This window comes from Scyliorhinus torazame, chromosome 10, assembly GCF_047496885.1.
Source record: "Scyliorhinus torazame isolate Kashiwa2021f chromosome 10, sScyTor2.1, whole genome shotgun sequence".
NCBI classification, from domain to species: Eukaryota; Metazoa; Chordata; class Chondrichthyes; order Carcharhiniformes; family Scyliorhinidae; genus Scyliorhinus; species Scyliorhinus torazame.
Genome location: NC_092716.1, coordinates 166,473,978 through 166,491,755, shown reverse-complemented (window position 1 = coordinate 166,491,755; position 17,778 = coordinate 166,473,978). Strand labels below are relative to the sequence as shown.

Sequence of the window (17,778 nt, the reverse complement as noted above, 5' to 3'; positions counted from 1 at the left end):
AAGCCATGAGTTTTGATATGTTTTGTAGAACAGAGCTTTGATACTGTGTGCATCCGAGCTTCTCAGACACTTTATGGTGGAGTTTTGATACTTTTGGGGCAACTTGATAAAGTACAATAAAGGAGATTTTTGTACAGTAATTTGAAAGTTTGAGCGTTTTGTCTGTAATGCTAGTTGACCTAAGTTTGAGGTGCACCAATATCATGAGCCACAGCTCCCAGTTTTGCAGACAGCAGTCTTTGGTAATGATGCTATTATTTCTCAGCCAGGCCCATCTTTTGTTTCTTTACTTGTCCCATTTCCATCTCCTTTTACCTTGCACCATCATCCCTTTTGCCCCACCCGGAGGACCTGTCAAACGTGAATTGTTATTACCATACAGACTGACCCATCCCTCCCATTGACCACATGTTCATCCCCCCGCAGGTCCTCCAGTTGACGGCGCCAGTCCATCCGCCTACCGTGAGACCAACTCGGAGGAGAGCTCCGAGGATGCCACAGTCGATGCGTCGCAGCTGTCATCCCCACCCTCCACCAGCACAGAGACACACCTCGGTGGGAAATGTTAGTGGTCAGGCTTCTGGGGCACAATCTGGTGAGCACCGCACAGTCGCTGATGCAGTGGTGCCCAGGTGAGACAGCAGTCAGAGGTCTGCTGGATCCCAGGACCCAGCTGGGTCCCAGCCTGACGCTGAGCCTATGGAACAAGTTTACCCGGAGCTGATGGAGATGTTAGGGTACGCCCGGGACATTCAGAGTGGGATGTCAGCCACACTTTAGCAGCTCCAAGGCCGATTGGAGGAGTCTCAGAGGCTACGGGCACAGGAGATGTCACCAACAATGCATAGCACCGAGGCCAACAATGCTCGGGTGCCAACTGCAGTGGAGAGCCTGGTGCACCACGCCAGCAACATTAGTGAAGGTATCCAAGGCGTGACAGCCATGGCTGAGGGCCTTGGTAGACTGAGTCCAAAGCGATGGGGGACGTGACCCAGTACCAGGCTGACCTTGATGAGGTTCTGTGGGACATGTCCCGCTCTCAGATGGGAATGGCCAAGGCGCTGTCAAGCTTGTCCCAGTCGCAAGTGGGCTTTGCCGGGTCAGTGCAGAGTATGGCCCAGTCACTGAGGAGCATCGTCAAGGGTGTCAACACAATGGTGCAGACATTGGGGAAGCACCAGCGCCGGCAGAGCCAGATGTTGCAGAGGCAACCGGGGCGCTATCCAGCTGCCCATCCTTGCCGAGGTGAACCCCAGGGCAGTATGGGCACTGACCGGGAGGAGGGTACTGGTTGGCAACCCGGGCCCATCCTATGGACTGGCGATGGTGGCCACCAGCTCCCCCGAGTTCCACCCCTCTGATGAGGTTGCATCTCATAGCCAACACCCGGAACAAGGCGGCACCGCTGTACATGTGCCTCCGGGCATGTGCCTCCGGGCCCTCTGGCCCCAGAGCCCCCAAAGGATCCCCACCAGGGCCATCGAAGGCCACGGGGCATGGTAGACTGGCTGCCTCCAGCTCTGATGTGCATCCTGGGGACACACATAGACGTAGCAGTGGAGTAAGGAAGGCAAAGCACATTGATAATCACTGAGGGCACTGGGAGTAGGTGGGGGTAGGCACTGGGGGTAGGTGGGGTACGGATTGGAATGTGCATGGGGGGAGGGTGCTTTGTGCGATTTGGGGGGAGGATGGGGATAGTGGGGCGGCACCATCGGGATAGTGGGGTACTGGTGTACACTTATGCGAGGAACATTAAAATATCCTCAACACAACCAGCAAGACGCCTCTGGCTCTTTGTTCTGCAATACGGGCTGACCATCAATCCCATGCCCCATCCCCCCAGACATGCCCCTCCACCGGTCCCCCACCCGACACGCCCTGCCCACGCACACCCAGCGTTGGACATGTGCCCAGGGCAGGGGCCCATCCCTGGGTGATTGAAGGTTGGTCGCTGCGTGTGTGGTGCTGCCTCCCGCAGTGTTCAAGCACAGTGTCCAGGCATCAATGTATGATTGGGCTGCTTGGCAATGAGCTGTGCATGCTACACGGCCCATTTGGGATGTTTGAAATGCTCACTTAATCACGATTGCCAATTTCCGATTAGCATGGGACTTCAGCTGCCCGGCCTTAGACATCTGCGATCAGTGGGAGTTCCGGGTTGTCGGTTGGGCAGACAGGCAGGGGCTGGGTAGCCCCTGGTACAGAAACACACGGTCCCAGGGTTGGCATGGCGGGCCTGCGCATGTCCGCCTCCCTGCCCCCCACCGCCCTGCAGGGTTCACAACCCCGAGCTCTGATAGCCCCAGCCACCCCCATGGCAGCCCACCCCAACCAGGGCTGCACCTCCCCCGATTGACCCCCCCCGAGCACAGGGGCAGCATATCCAGTGCCCCCAGGCTCACTGCCTGTGAGCGAAGATGGCTCCTCACCCCCTCGGCTCCCCGCGCAGCAGGCCACCTGCCAGATTCACATTTTTCGAAAGGAGTACTAATCGGCGTCAGCATGACCACTTGCTGAGCAGGCCGCTGAATCACGAGAGGCCGTTGGATATGGGGTGGCTTCCGTTAATAGGATGAAATACGGCTTAAGTGGTGATAATTGGTTTCTCGCCTCACTACGGCGAGATCCTGATCTTGCTTATGGGAGCAGGCCGATTGTATCACAAACGGTTTGGTGCACTCGTTTTTCATCCTCTCACGCTATTTACCAGCCTCACTTTGCGCGGGTGAGAGCGCAACGAGGCCAGAGAATCGCATCCTTCATCACTTTTTTGGGCCCTGGGGAGTTTCACCTGTTTAGCCCACACCTAGGATTTGTTTATGCACTGGAGAGCTGAACTCCGAGATCGGGCTGCCATTATTAAAGGGTGACCTGATCTCTAAGTAAGCTTGTGGGTCCCTCACAACCCTCACCCATGGGCAATGTCACCCCCCACATACATGGGCATTACCCCACACCAGTGACGACACCCGGTTATGGGGTCCCAGGGTGCCCAATAAGACATAGGAGCAGGATTAGGCCACTCGGCCCATCGGGTCTGCTCCACTATTCAATCATGGCTGATATGTTTCTCATTCCCATTGTCCTGCCTCCTCCCCATAACCCCTTGATGCACGATCAATGACCACTAAAGCGAGGTTGTAGTCCAACGAAAGGCTTTAATAAGCTAGATGTTTCCCCCAGCAGCTCAGGTACCGAATGAAGGCTGCTGGGGTGGCACGGGTTCTTATACCCTGCCTAGCAAGGCGGAGCTATCATACATTCTAACCAATAGAAAGCATACAGTTTCCACCAATGGTGCTTTAGCCTATCAGGTACCGTAATACCTATAATACCACACCCCTGATTCCCTTATTGATCAAAGATCTATCTAGCTCTGTCTTAGTGATTTGGCTCCCCCTCTTCAGGACCCCCAATGCCCCTTACAGCATCGCCACCCATCACCCCCCTAAGCTCTCAGAGACCCATACTTACCTGTCCTGCACCCCTACCCTTCATACTCCCCTCCACCCTTCTTTCATGGGCATGTTCCCCCCTCAGGCCCTGATCCTTGGCAGTGCCATGCTTGCACCCTTGCACTGGCATCCTGTCAGTGCTTCTGCCAACTGGGCAGTTCCAAGGTGCCCGCATTCCAGGGGGAGGACCAGGGAGTCAGGATGCACTATCCCTGACTACCCAGGGGCCTCCGATAGCCTGGGAGAACCCCCCCCCACCCCATTCTCCCCAGTGCCGTTCTACCTGGTCCATGTGTGTGTGTACCAGTACTGAATGGCACCCGGCTGCAGCCCCCCTGGGAAGGCTGGTACATCCTGGGTAAGCCTTCCTGCGTAGGTTCAAAACTTACATAGGTGTGCTCCATTTGGTCACGCCCCTTTTGGGTGGGATTCTGATTTCAATGCCTCGCCAGACTTTGGTATATCCCATGAAACATAAAAGCTGCCAGGAAGCCTGCAGGTGGCATCGCCCAGCATCCCCCGGCCATGTTGCGCTCTCACTTGAGTGCAGCGCAGCTGGTAGATTGTGTCCATGGTGTTTGCCAGCACAGTGAGGCTCTTCAGCCTATCGTATCTGCACTGGCCATGTATACTAATCCCATTCTCCAGCACTTAGTTCACAGCCTTGTATGCTATGACGTTTCAGGTACTCAACTAAATGCTTCTTAAATGTTGTGAGGGTTTCCGGCTCTACCATCCTTTGGCAGCGAGTTCCAGATTCCCAGCACCCTCTGGATGAAAAGGTTTTCCCTCAAATCCCCTCTAAACCTTCTGCCCATTACCTTAAATCTATACTCCCTGGTTACTGACCCCTCTCCTACTGGGAAACGCTTCTTCCTATCGACCATATCTATATCTTCATAATTTTATACATTTCAATTAGGTTCCCCTTCAGCCTTCTCTGCTCTAAGGAGAACAACCCCAGCCTAACCAGTCCCTCTTCACTGAAACATTCCAGCCCAGACAAAATCCTGGTGAAACCAAAAGAGAAAATGCTGGAAAATCTCAGCAGGTGTCGCAGCATCTGTAGGGAGAGGAAAGAGCTAATGTTTTGAGTCCAGATGACCCTTTGTCAAAGCTTCTCTTTTGATTTCAGATTCCAGCATCTGCAGTAATTTGCTAAAATCCTGGTGAATCTCCTCTACACTCTTATTAGTGTAATCACATCCTCCCTATAGTGTGGCAACCAGAACTGCAACAGTACTCTAGTTGTGACCTAATGAGCATTTTATACAGCTCTATCATAACCAGCATGGTAGCACAAGTGGATAGCACTGTGGCTTCACAGTGCCAGGGTCCCAGGTTCGATTCCCCGCTGGGTCACTGTCTGTGCGGAGTCTGCATGTTCTCCCTGTGTGCGTGTGGGTTTCCTCCGGGTGCTCTGGTTTCCTCCCTTAGTCCAAAGTTGTGCAGGTTAGGTGGATTGGCCATGCAAAATTGCCCTCAGTGACCAAAAAAGTTAGGAGGGGTTATTGGGTTACGGGGATAGGGTGGAAGTGAGGGCTTAATGTGGGTCGGTGCAGACTTGATGGGCCGAATGGCCTCCTTCTGCACTGTATGTTCCATGTTCCTTGCTCTTCTATTCTACTAACCACCTTTTCTACCTGTCCTGCTTTCTTCAGGGATCTTTGGACATGCAGCCCAAGGACCCTCTGGTCCTTTGTACCTCTGAGCATTCTACCATTCATTGCATATTCCCTTGTCTTGTTAGTCCTCCCAAAATGCATCACCTCATGCCATCTAAATTTAGATGAAGTGTTGTTGCCAGGTGAGCTAATAGAGGACATTCTTCCTATTTGTGGTTAGATGCTGAATGACTGCAGACGGTTGATTCATTGAAACCTGATCCAATTCTCATTCAATATGCTTATCTGTGCACTTTCCATTCGTGGTCACTGGATCCTGCTGGAGGGAAGGAAATCATGACTGATTATTCTCCTCCTTGCCCAGGGATTGTAGTGCCCTGATCTCCAGTCCAGCTGAGATCAGCCAACTCAGAATAGGCCAAAAATCAGGCCTGAGGTGTTCCTGTTCTTCATACGACTCAGCGGGAATATCCAAATTTAACCTACTGGGTGAATTGCATGCAGCTGCCCATTTTGATGGGGACTATATAGGACTGAGTGCAAAATGGAAATCCACCCCAACCCACCAGGGCAGGTGAGGTGAAAGTTACCCTCAAAATCTCAACCCTCAAGTAACCCTGTTGCCACCGGCAGTGAACAGTGCCAACAAGCCTAATCAGGCAATGTATTCTCCCACACGTTCTGCGAAATAAAACCATACAGTCACAAACATATGTAACTTACTGATGACAACTAAAGAAAAGGAGCTAAAGCTGGGATAGCCCCACCTGAGTGGAATGGCATCCTGCAAACCAACACATCACACCTGACCTCCAGAAATGTTAATTTATTGAATCACATTCCTTAGAGCAACAGGGGAGCCAGACATTAAATTCTGACAAATAGCGGCTCGTTTATTATGTACAGAGTAAAGACATGAAAGTCCACATACAGCACATCTGTTAGCCAACTTTACTGCTCAATTAAAAGCTGATACAACACTTAAAATAACAAGCAGTGTCCAGAGTATGTGGGTATAGGAGGGATGGGTACATTAATAGCCGCCTGGGTCACACTGTGCACAGCTACTCTATCTATTATCAACTTCCAACTAGTAATTTGTTCTTTTTTAAACTTAGCTTTTTATTGCACGTATACGCTTGTTTTAAGTCAAAATAAATGTGACATCATTAGTTTAATTAAATACTCTCGTGGGCCCAAGAACAAATCACACAGAGAATCTACTAGTAAGATCTAGAAGGAATGGGAGTTCGGAGTGGAACTCGGATTTATTGCTTTCATCACATCACTTCCTTTTTGCCTTCCCTTTTTATCTCATAACCTTGGTGCCTCTGATCATCGCCATGATCCAATTAAAGGTGTTTTTATTTTGGTGCGGTTGCTGTCACTGATGGTTACAGCAAAAGAGAGACGTATAGATGTGAGATGGGCCCCGGGGGAAAAAAAATTGGTTTACATGCTGCTGAAATACATCTCATTTTATTTGCTACAAGGGAGTCGGCTACTTTTACAAGGCTTCCTACTAGAATATAAGATATACACTCAATGCTTATAGGGGGGAATCTACAGTGTGTGAAAAGTTTTACTGGGAAGCTAGCATGGGAACAAGTGTGGCCCGTTTTACATTGCTATAAGCTCTGTACAAGGTGGCGATGGAGGTGTGGGTGAGAGGAAAGTCCACTTTTACAATATACAGATTAATTCAAAAGTTTTTCAATGCGTATGGACACTGAGTTAAATACCATCACTTTAAACCAAGACTTAGAGGGGTGAACACAGTTGTACAATTACTTATTTAGGGGCTGGAAGGTATTTCCTCCAATGTACGTACATGCAGAAAATAACCAGCATTGATATACAAGTTTATACACTTTCCTATTTCTTGTGCAGTATGAAAACCACGCCTACGAGGACTGCGAGGGCTGTGATGGCAGCCCCTCCCAGTATATATGGCTTCATGTTTTCAAAGAAATTGCTGGGCTGGCCTTCAGAAGAATCTTCCTTGTTATCCTGGCCTTCTGGTTGGGCGTCTGTTGCCATCTTGCTTTCTGAGGTGCTGGCGGGTGGTGTTACTGAGTTATCCCCTGTGGACTTCGGTTCACTGGCTGCAGTAGCCTCTGTGGCTGGTTTCTTAGGGGCGTGAGTGGGTTCGGGTGGTTTGTTGGTAAATTCTTTCTTATCCCCAGCCGCGGTGCTGGTTTTCAATGAGGAAACCTTGGGGGACTCCTTAGCTTCTGCCTTGGATCTGTTTCTCGTTTCCATGGCTGCCTTCAAGCTTCTTTTCAAACTCTCCCTCTCCGGGCGAATCTCAGCAGCACTGCGATAGTGCTTTTCAGTATTTCCCAATCTACAAAGGCAAAATTATCAGATGGTCTTTTTAAAATGTATTCATCGTAAATAAACAAGCCTCCTTTTCCGTTATCTCTTCAATTCTCATATTCCACAGTCTCGATGGAACAACCTTAAAAGAGCAAATAGAACAATCAGTCAGACAACAGAGCAGAGTAGTTTCAGTGGCGATTTAATGGAGGTGATTAAAATAATGAGGAGGTTAGATGGAGTAGATAAATTGTGGCAAGAGAGCCGGTATCCATGGACACAGATAATTGACAAACAAGCCTGGGGGGCGCTAAGGAGTGATTCCTTTGTGCAGTGCATTGATGTGGTCTGAAAAAGTGATGAAAGAGAATTCAGTAGCACATTTCAAAAGGGAATTGAACAGATACCTGAAAAGTCAACTTTTGCAGAACTATAGGGAAAGAACAGGGTGGGTGGAGGGAATTGATAGCTCTTTGAAAGAGCCAGCACCAACACGATGGGCTGGAAGGTCTCCTTCTGTGCTGTAAGATTCTGTGATTCACTGAGTGCAAAAATTAGTTTGGTCCATTGATAAATATATACAATTATCTTTGACATTCAAATGTATCTTTTTAAACTTTAATTATTTCATTTCACTGATTGCAATAGCTTTTAAATCCCCTCCAATTCTGTTGAAGTCTGCCAGTGCTAGGGCACAGCTCCATGGGGACCAGTAATCCTCCAGTACTTAAGGGGATATTCTTTGCATTTGAGCCTAGGCATTAAACAGCAGCAGGCAATTTGACAAAAAATGCAAGCGTGGCCCTGTCCTCATTTGAATTTTTTGTTTATTTGTTCACAGGATGTGGGTGTCACTGGCTGGGCAAGCATTTACTGCCCATCCCTAATTGCCCTTCAACTGAGTGGCTGGCGAGGCCATTTAAAAGTCAAACACATTACTGAGGATTTGAATTCCCATGTAGGCCAGACCAGATGAGAATGGCAGATTTCCTTCTCAGAACAGCATTAATGAAACAGATGGTGTTTTACAACAATTGACAATGGTTTCACGGTTATCGTTCATTTTTTAATACCAGAAGTTTATTAAATTTGAATTTTACCATTTGCCATGGTGGGATTCAAACCCACATCCCCAGTGCATTGCCCAGGTCTCTGGATTACTAGTCCAGCAATAATACCACCACACCACCGTCTCAATGAGTGCATTTGTACACTTTCTAATTGGGATTAGCAGACAAGAATCATTAGCAGAAATTGTAAACAATTTTACTTACAAGAATTCTTGAGGCAATTGTAGTGATGGCTATTCGGCACAGAGTAGGAATCAAACTTGGAGCTCTTCTGATCTGTGGGTCACACCATGTGCTGCATTATCTGCTAAGCCACTGGGTGAGTCAACAAAAGGCCCTTTCAAAAAGCAAATCATTTCAGCCCACAATATATAAAAACAGTTTCTCTACAGCATTTAAATGTGACTGTTATGTTTTCAAATCAAAGCTGTTAAGTCTATGGGATCCACCTTTTTTTTTGACAAATAGTGATGTGTAGTGCAAAAAACAGCAGCACGGTAGCACAGTGGTTAGCACTGTTGCATTACAGCGTCAGGGTTCCAGGTTTGATTCACGGCTTGGGTCACTGTCTGTGCAAAGTCTGCACGTTCTCTACGTATCTGCGTGAATTTTCTCTGGGTGCTCCGGTTTCCTCCCCCAATCCTGAAAGATATGCTTGTTAGGTTAATTGGACATTCTGAATTCTCCCTCAGTGTACCCGAACAGGCGCCAGAGTGTGGTGACTAGGGGATTTTCACAGTAACTTCATTGCAGTGTTAATGTAAGCCTACTTGTGACACTAATAAAGATTATTATTAATAGTAAACTAAATTAAAATATTGCAGTTATAAAATTGTGCCCTGTTCTGTAGGGAGACCCTACTTAAGGAGTGACGTCAGGCATGAGGGATTTCTGAAGAGATTCACTGAGCTGATGCCAAGAATGAGACTTCAGTTACGAAAAGAGAGATAACAGGACATAGGAGGTTAAGAGGACTGAGGGAGATATTGAGAATTGTCTCGGGTGATAAGATAAATTGGGAAAATTCTATCCACTGGGTCATGAGTTGGTAACCAGAGGATGTAATTTTAAGATCATTGTCAAAAGAGTAAAGAAAGCAGTTCAGTGAATATGTATTACAAAAAAGGGTTGTTAGGTCATGGAATGTCCTTTCACAAACTATGACAGCAGCAGAAGATAGCTTTTTGAAGAGAGGTGAATGAACATTTGAAATAAAACGTTTTTTAATGACTGGGCACAGGCATGATTTTCCAAATAGCATCCTTCTGTGTTGTAGAATTCTCTGATTCACAATATGCAGTAATTAGAACTTGTGCCAAAATCCATAGATGCAACCAATAAATGCAATTCTCTAATGACTCAATATTGCAAATATTAGTATAGTTCATATTAATTGTTAATGTTTAGTAATATAGACAAGTTATTCTATTGTTCACATATTTGGAATCAATCTTAACAATGCAAGTATTTTTTGCGTACAAAATTTACATTGAATGTGGCACAGTTTAGCATCAAATGGGACTTGGGCATTTCATACAAAGAGGATGGGAAGGAAAACAAAAGGAAGAGTCACTCTCCTTTGAATGATGAAGTGGTTTTAATACTGGCTTTCCATCTCTGGAGCTTGATTTGATCAGATCGATGCAGTTTAAATCTGCGAGAATTCTATCATTATGGAATGAGGTTAGCAAATCTCAGCCCACTTACTGTGGTGTTAAATTGGTGAAAATTGTACCATTTTAGCATTAGGATACCCTGCACCCAATCTGCACTACTAGATTCATGGGGACCGTCTTTTAGTCGTCAAAGATGTGTTCCAAGAATTGCCATTCAGCCCCTCATATATGCTGACTACGGAAGGGGTGCAAGGGAGGGGAAGGTCTATTTCCTGCTAAGGACCCTTTCAGGAAATGAATTCCTGACAAGTCAGGCAGGTTTCAGACTTTCCCTGTTTAGGATTCTAAAGCCATTCCCAGAGCTAGCAACTAAAAGTATGGAAATGTGTTTTGTTGGAACTCTTTCTGTGGATCCAGGGGGAGCAGGAGTGTTTTCTTCAGCCCTGCCCACATGATACACATCAGGATTCCTTGGACCACCCCACTGCCCTAAATCACCACCCATATAGCTTATTACAACCCCAACTCATAGGACTCGAGAGCAACTGCCAGTGAAACAAACAACCTTAAAATTGGATTCTCCAATTGGGCAATTGGTTTATGTGAGTGCAAATAACATTGGTAGCTCACCCAAGTATGTTGATGATGCCCAAACTTCCATCAATCCTCAGGTTCTTGCTTAAGACACAGCCTGAATTTTTACCTCAGGAAACCAAATCACTTTTTTACACACCCATTCATCATTTACCAAAAAATGTTTATCCTTCTGAAAGTACGATTTGTGTTCTTGTTTTGATGGGTGAGCTTCCGAACTATAAACATCGAGGATGTACGAGACATGCTGATAACTTTGCAGTCAATTGGCACAAACTAGTCTAGACTATCACAAATAATCTTTCAGAACAAATATATTCTATGCAGAGCAATCAGGTAAAATATCTGTTTACAAGAGGGGATGTTTGACATGTGATTGATATGTGACTCATAACTGGTCCTTTTGCTGAATATCCATTATTGTTAGACTTGGCATCTGTCATTCGGACTTGGGAAATGTACCTCCCACTGGCTGCAGCAACAGCTCCCTGCCTGTTAAAGTGAAATGAGAGCCTGTTAGCTTGTGGGTGTAATTCGAATTTTCCTCCTTGGCTCCTGCTTCCTAACAAGGCTTCTAATGAGAGTGACTAATACTTAACAATTCCCAGCCACAATTCCACCCCACAGTGCGCAGTCTGCTTTTCTTAACTGCTCAGTTTAGTTCTTGCTCTGGTTAAAATGGGGCTTTTACAACACAATCCAGTGAAGATAGAAGCAACTATGAGTACTGCAGATCCACTTGGCTCAGGTACCTTGTCTGCCATGTTGGATCAATACCATTCCAGTCTACCATTCCATCTTGGAACCAAATTGGCCATAAAGAATCCCCCCCCCCTCCCCTCCCCTCCCCACCCTCCCCCACCCTCCCCCCCTCTCCCTCTCCCTCCCCCCTCCCTCCCCCCTCCCCTCCCCCCCCTTCCCCCCTCCCCTCCCCTCCCCCCTCCCCTCCCCTCCCCTCCCCTCCCCCCCTCCCCTCCCCTCCCCCTCCCCCTCTCCTCCCCCCTCCCCTCTCCCCCTCCCCTCCCCTCCCCCCCTCCCCCCCCTCTCCCCCCTCCTCCCCCTCCCCCCTCCCTCCCCTCCCCTCCCCCCTCCCTCCCCTCCCCCCCTCCCCTCTCCCCTCCCCCCCTCCCCCCCCCCCCCCCCCCCCCTCCCCCCTCCCCCTCCCCCCCTCCTCCCTCCCCCTCCCCTCCCCCCTCCCCCCTTCCCCCTCCCCCCCTCCCCTCCCCTCCCCCCTCCCCTCCCCTCCCCCTCCCCCCTCCCCGCCCTCCCCCTCCCCTCCCCTCCCCCCTCCCCTCCCCCCCTCCCCTCCCCCCTCCCCCCCTCCCCTCCCCCCTCCCCCCCTCCCCTCCCCCCCTCCCCTCCCCCTCCCCCCCCTCCCCCCCTCCCCCTCCCCCCCCCCCCACCCCTCCCCTCCCCCCCACCCCACCCCTCCCCCCCACCCCTCCCCCCCACCCCTCCCCTCCCCCCACCCCTCCCCTCCCTCCCCTCCCTCCCCTCCCTCCCCCCTCCCCTCCCCTCCCCCACTCCCCCTCCCCCCCTCCCCTCCCCCCCCTCCCCTCCCCCCTCACCCCCCCCTCCCCCCACCCCCCTCCCCCCCCTTCCCCCCCCTCCCTCCCCCCTCCCCCCCTCCCCCCTCCCCCCCTCCCCCTCCCCCCTCCCCCCTCCCCCCTCCCCCCCCCCCTCACCCTCCCCCCTCCCCCTCCCCCCTCCCCTCCCCCCTCCCACCCCCTCCCCTCCCCTCCCCCCCCCCTCCCCACCCCTCCCCCCCTCCCCTCCCCTCCCCCCTCCCCTCCCCCCCTCCCCCCCCCCCCCCTCCCCCCCCCCCCTCCCCACCCCCCCTCTCCCCTTCCCCCCCTCCCCTCCCCCCCCCCTCCCCTCCCCCCTCTCCCCCTCCCCCCCCTCTCCCCTCCCCCCCTCTCCCCTCCCCCCACCCCCCACTCCCCCCCCCCACCCCCCACCCCCCCCCCCCACCCCCCCCCCCACCCCACCCCTCCCCCCCACCCCACCCCACCCCTCCCCCCCCACCCCCCCCTCCCCCACCCCTCCCCCCCCACCCCCCACCCCTCCCCTCCCCCCCACCCCTCCCATCCCCACCCCTCCCCTCCCCCCTACCCCCCCCCACCCCTCCCCCCCACCCCACCCCTCCCCCCCACCCCTCCCCTCCCCCCACCCCTCCCCTCCCTCCCACCCCACCCCTCCCCCCCACCCCCCTACCCCTCCCCCCCACCCCCCTACCCCTCCCCTCCCCCCCCCCCACCCCTCCCCCCCACCCCTCCCCTCCCCTCCTCCCCCACCCCACCCCACCCCTCCCCACCCCCCCCTCCCCACCCCCACCCCTCCCCTCCCCCCCCTCCCCTCCCCTCCCCCCCCTCCCCACCCCTCCCCCCCCTCCCCTCCCCTCCCCCCCACCCCTCCCCTCCCCCCCACCCCTCCCCACCCCTCCCCTCCCACCCCACCCCTCCCCCCCCCACCCACCCCTCCCCCCCCACCCCCTCCCCCCCCACCCCCCCCTCCCCTCCCCTCCCCCCCCACCCCCTCCCCCCCACCCCTCCCCTCCCCCCCCACCCCACCCCCCCCACCCCTCCCCCCCCACCCCACCCCCCCCACCCCTCCCCCCCCACCCCTCCCCTCCCCTCCCTCCCCCCCCTCCCTCCCCCCCTCCCCCCCCCCCCCCCCCACCCCCCCCCCCCCCCCCCCCCCCTCCCCCCACCCCCCCCCACCCCCCTCCCCCCCCCCCCACCCCCCCCCCCCCCCCACCCCCCCCACCCCCTCCCCCCCTCCCCCCCCCACCCCCCCCCCTCCCCCACCCCCCACCCCCCCCCACCCCCCCCACCCACCCCCACCCCTCCCCCCACCCCACCCCCCCCCCACCCCACCCCCTCCTCCCACCCCCACCCCTCCCCCCACCCCTCCCCCCCCACCCCTCCCCCCACCCCCCCCCACCCCCCCCACCCCCCCCCCCCACCCCTCCCCTCCCCCCACCCCCCCCCCCCCTCCCCCTCCCCCCCCACCCCTCCCCCACCCCTCCCCCCACCCCTCCCCACCCCCTCCCCCCCACCCCTCCCCCACCCCTCCCCACCCCCTCCCCCCCACCCCTCCCCCCCCCCACCCCTCCCCCCCCCCCACCCCACCCTCCCCCCCCTCCCCACCCCCCCACCCCTCCCCCCCACCCCCCCCCTCCCCCCCCTCCCCACCCTCCCCCTCCCCTCCCCCCCACCCCCCCCCCCTCCCCCCCTCCCCCTCCCCTCCCCCCTCCCCCCCCTCCCCTCCCCTCCCCTCCCCCCTCCCCTCCCCCCCCCCTCCCCTCCCCTCCCCCCTCCCCTCCCCTCCCCCCTCCCCTCCCCCCTCCCCTCCCCCCTCCCCTCCCCTCCCCCCCCTCCCCCCCCTCCCCCCTCCCCTCCCTCCCCCCTCACCCCCCCCCCTCCCCCCTCCCCCCCCTCCCCCCTCCCCCCCCTCCCCCCTCCCCCCTCCCCCCCTCCCCCCCTCCCCCCTCCCCCCTCCCCCCTCCCCTCCTCCCCCCTCCCCCCTCCCCACCCCCCTCCCCCCTCCCCTCCCCACCCCTCCCCCCTCCCCCTCCCCTCCCCCTCCCCTCCCCCTCCCCTCCCCCCTCCCCTCCCTCTCCCCTCCCTCCCTCTCCCCTCCCCTCCCCCCCTCCCCCTCCCCCCTCTCCCCACCCCCCCTCTCCCCTCCCCCCCTCTCCCCTCCCCCCCTCTCCCCTCCCCCCCCTCTCCCCTCCCCCCCCCCTCCCCTCCCCCCCCCTCTCCCCTCCCCCCCCCTCTCCCCTCCCCCCCTCTCCCCTCCCCCCCCTCTCCCCCCCCTCCCCTCCCCCCTCCCCCCTCCCCCCCTCTCCCCCCCTCTCCCCCCCTCTCCCCCCCTCTCCCCCCCTCTCCCCTCCCCCCTCTCCCCTCCCCCCGTCCCCCCCCCTCCCCTCCCCTCCCCCCCTCCCCTCCCCCCCCTCCCCTCCCCTCCCCCACCCCTCCCCTCCCCTCCCCCCCACCCCCCTATCCCTCCCCTCCCCCCCACCCCCCTATCCCTCCCCTCCCCCCCACCCCTCCCCTCCCCACCCCTCCCCTCCCCTCCCCTCCCCACCCCTCCCCTCCCCACCCCTCCCCTCCCCTCCCCACCCCTCCCCTCCCCCCACCCCCCTACCCCTCCCCTCCACCCCACCCCTCCCCCACCCCTCCCCTCCCCCCCCCACCCCTCCCCTCCCCCCCACCCCTCCCCCCACCCCTCCCCCCCACCCCTCCCCTCCCCCCACCCCTCCCCTCCCCCCACCCCTCCCCCCCCACCCCTCCCCTCCCCCCACCCCTCCCCTCCCCCCACCCCTCCCCTCCCCCCACCCCTCCCCTCCCTCCCACCCCTCCCCTCCCCCCCACCCCTACCCCTCCCCCCCACCCCCCCTACCCCTCCCCTCCACCCCCCCCTCCCCTCCCCCCCACCCCTCCCCTCCCCCCCACCCCTCCCCCCACCCCTCCCCTCCCCTCCCCCCCACCCCCCCCTCCCCCCCTCCCCCCTCCCCTTCCCCCCCTCCCTCCTCCCTCCCCTCCTCCCCCCTCCCCCCCACCCCCCTCCCCTTCCCCCCTCCCTCCTCCCTCCCCTCCTCCCCCCCTCCCCCCCACCCCTCCCTCCCCCCCCCACCCCTCCCCTCCACCCCACCCCTCCCCCCACCCCTCCCCTCCACCCCCACCCCTCCCCTCCACCCCTCCCCTCCCCCCCACCCCTCCCCACCCCTCCCCCCCACCCCTCCCCACCCCTCCCCTCCCCTCCCCCCCCACCCCCTCCCCTCCCCCCCCACCCCACCCCTCCCCCCCCCACCCCACCCCTCCCCTCCCCCCCCACCCCTCCCCTCCCCTCCCCCCCCACCCCTCCCCACCCCTCCCCTCCCCCCCACCCCTCCCCTCCCCCTCCCCCCCCCACCCCCTCCCCACCCCTCCCCTCCCCCCCACCCCTCCCCACCCCTCCCCCCCACCCCTCCCCTCCCCCCCCACCCCTCCCCTCCCCCCCCACCCCTCCCCTCCCCCCCACCCCTCCCCCCCACCCCTCCCCTCCCCCCCACCCCTCCCCTCCCCTCCCCCCCCACCCCTCCCCTCCCCTCCCCCCCACCCCTCCCCTCCCCCCCACCCCTCCCCTCCCCTCCCCCCCCACCCCTCCCCTCCCCCCCCACCCCTCCCCTCCCCCCCCACCCCTCCCCTCCCCCCCCACCCCTCCCCTCCCCTCCCCCCCCACCCCTCCCCTCCCCTCCCCCCACCCCTCCCCTCCCCCCACCCCTCCCCTCCCCCCCCACCCCTCCCCTCCCCCCCCACCCCTCCCCTCCCCTCCCCTCCCCCCCCACCCCTCCCCTCCCCTCCCCCCCCACCAGTCCCCTCCCCCCCCTCCCCCCCCCACCCCTCCCCTCCCCCCCCACCCCTCCCCTCCCCCCCACCCCTCCCCTCCCACCCCTCCCCTCCCCCCCCTCCCCCCCCACCCCACCCCCCCTCCCTCCCCCCTCCCTCCCCCCTCCCCCCTCCCTCCCCCCTCCCCCCCTCCCCCTCCCCCCCTCCCCTCCCCCCTCCCTCCCCCTCCCCCCACCCCTCCCCTCCCCTCCCCCCACCCCTCCCCTCCCCTCCCCCCACCCCTCCCCTCCCCCTCCCCCCCACCCCTCCCCTCCCCCTCCCCCCCACCCCTCCCCCCCACCCCTCCCCCCACCCCTCCCCCTCCCCCCACCCCTCCCCTCCCCTCCCCCACCCCCCACCCCTCCCCCCCCCACCCCCCACCCCTCCCCCCACCCCTCCCCCCCCCACCCCCCACCCCTCCCCCCCCACCCCTCCCCCCACCCCTCCCCCCCCACTCCCCCCTCCCCCCACTCCCCCCACTCCCCCCCCCCCTCCCCCCACCCCTCCCCCCACCCCTCCCTCCACTCCCCCCACTCCCCCCACCCCTCCCCCCACTCCCCCCACTCCCCCCCCTCCCCCCACCCCCCCCACTCCCCCCCCTCCCCCCACCCCCCCACCCCCCCCACCTCCCCCCCTCCCCTCACTCCCCCCCCACCTCCCCCCCTCCCCTCACTCCCCCCACCCCTCCCCCCACTCCCCCCTCCCCCCACCCCTCCCCCACTCCCCCCTCCCCCCACCCCTCCCCCCACTCCCCCCTCCCCCCACCCCTCCCCCCACTCCCCCCTCCCCCCTCCCCCCTTCCCCCCCCCTCCCCTCCCCCCCTCCCCCCCTCCCCCCCCCCTCCCCTCCCCCCCCCCCTCCCCCCTCCCCCCTCCCCCCCCTCCCCTCCCCCCCCCCCCGTCCCCTCCCCCCCCCCTCCCCTCCCCCCCCCTCCCCCTCCCCCCCCCTCCCCCGTCCCCTCCCCTCCCCTCCCCCCCCCTCCCCCTCCCCCTCCCCCCCCCTCCCCCCCCCTCCCCCTCCCCCCCCCCTCCCCCTCCCCCCCCCTCCCCCTCCCCCCCCCCTCCCCCTCCCCCCCCCCTCCCCCTCCCCCTCCCCCCCCCCTCCCCCTCCCCCTCCCCCCCCCCTCCCCCTCCCCCTCCCCCCCCCTCCCCCTCCCCCTCCCCCCCCCCCTCCCCCTCCCCCTCCCCCCCCCCCCTCCCCCTCCCCCTCCCCCCCCCCCCCCCCTCCCCCCCCTCCCCCCCTCCCCTCCCCCCCCCTCCCCCCCCCCCTCCCCCCCCCCCTCCCCCTCCCCCTCCCCCCCCCCCCCTCCCTCCCCCCCCTCCCCCTCCCCCTCCCCCCCCCCCCCTCCCCCCCCCTCCCCCTCCCCCCCCCCCCCCCCCTCCCCCTCCCCCTCCCCCCCCCCCCCCTCCCCCTCCCCCTCCCCTCCTCCCCCTCCCCCCCCCCTCCCCCCCCCCCCCTCCTCCCCCCCTCCCCCCCCCCCTCCTCCCCCCCCCTCCCCCCCCCCTCCCCCCCCCCCTCCCCTCCCCTCCCCTCCCCCCCCCCCTCCCCTCCCCTCCCCCCCCTCCCCTCCCCCCCCACAGGAAGACAGTCACTTGCTAACAAATGTAGATTTGAATTCCTGAAGGCTAGGTAACAGGTACCAGAATTTTATACTTAAAACAGCAAATCAATTTGCATTTCACCAACGATGACTATCACAGCCAATAGCTATTGTATGTGATCTA

The 17,778-nt window shown here is 59.6% G+C and overlaps 1 long non-coding RNA gene across 2 annotated transcripts in view; it reads right to left on the bottom strand.

The window, feature by feature from the left end:
* Nucleotides 1–5,894: 5,894 nt before the first annotated feature.
* LOC140431025 (uncharacterized) overlaps nt 5,895–17,778 on the bottom strand; it is a 26,835-nt gene continuing 14,951 nt past the window's right edge. The window contains exons 2-3 of one of the 2 annotated variants that reach the window (XR_011949591.1): nt 8,677–8,809; nt 5,895–7,544 (exon numbers count right to left, since the gene is read on the bottom strand). This is a non-coding gene — a long non-coding RNA (uncharacterized lncRNA). The remainder of the gene's footprint in view (nt 7,545–8,676; nt 8,810–17,778) is intronic. The other variant, XR_011949590.1, reaches the window with a different exon arrangement.